This window comes from Haliaeetus leucocephalus, unplaced genomic scaffold (assembly GCF_000737465.1).
Source record: "Haliaeetus leucocephalus isolate CR32 unplaced genomic scaffold, Haliaeetus_leucocephalus-4.0 Scaffold450, whole genome shotgun sequence".
Taxonomy (NCBI): domain Eukaryota; kingdom Metazoa; phylum Chordata; class Aves; order Accipitriformes; family Accipitridae; genus Haliaeetus; species Haliaeetus leucocephalus.
In genome coordinates, this window is record NW_010972886.1 from 12,212,280 (window position 1) to 12,212,604 (window position 325).

Genomic DNA, 325 nt, shown 5'->3' on the forward strand with positions numbered 1-325 from the left:
CCCCCCGCCGCGATTGGCGCGCCGGCGGCAGGCTGGCGCGGCACTGGCCTGCCGAGCCGCCAATCGGCGTAACGCTATTTCCGGTCGCCTGGCTCGGCTGGCCCAATCGGAGGGAGGCGGTGGGCGGGACGCCTCATCCTCACCGAGGCAACGGGCGGGCGGGCGCGAGGTTGACGGCGGTGGAGGGTGAGTGCTTCGTGCCTGGTTCCGCCCTGCCCCGCCTTAGCCTGCCGGTCCCCGCCTCTCCTCTCCCCCCGTCTCCCCGCGCCCGCTTAATCCTCCCGCCGGGGTTCCGCGGGTCGGCGCTGGGGCGTAACGGCGGCGG

General features: G+C 75.7%; 1 protein-coding gene across 2 annotated transcripts in view; it reads left to right on the forward strand.

The window, feature by feature from the left end:
• Positions 1–155: 155 nt before the first annotated feature.
• TASP1 (taspase, threonine aspartase, 1) overlaps positions 156–325 on the forward strand; it is an 89,886-nt gene continuing 89,716 nt past the window's right edge. For both annotated transcript variants that reach the window (XM_010574796.1, XM_010574798.1), the window contains exon 1: positions 156–186. The gene's annotated coding sequence lies outside the window, so the exon portion shown is untranslated. The remainder of the gene's footprint in view (positions 187–325) is intronic.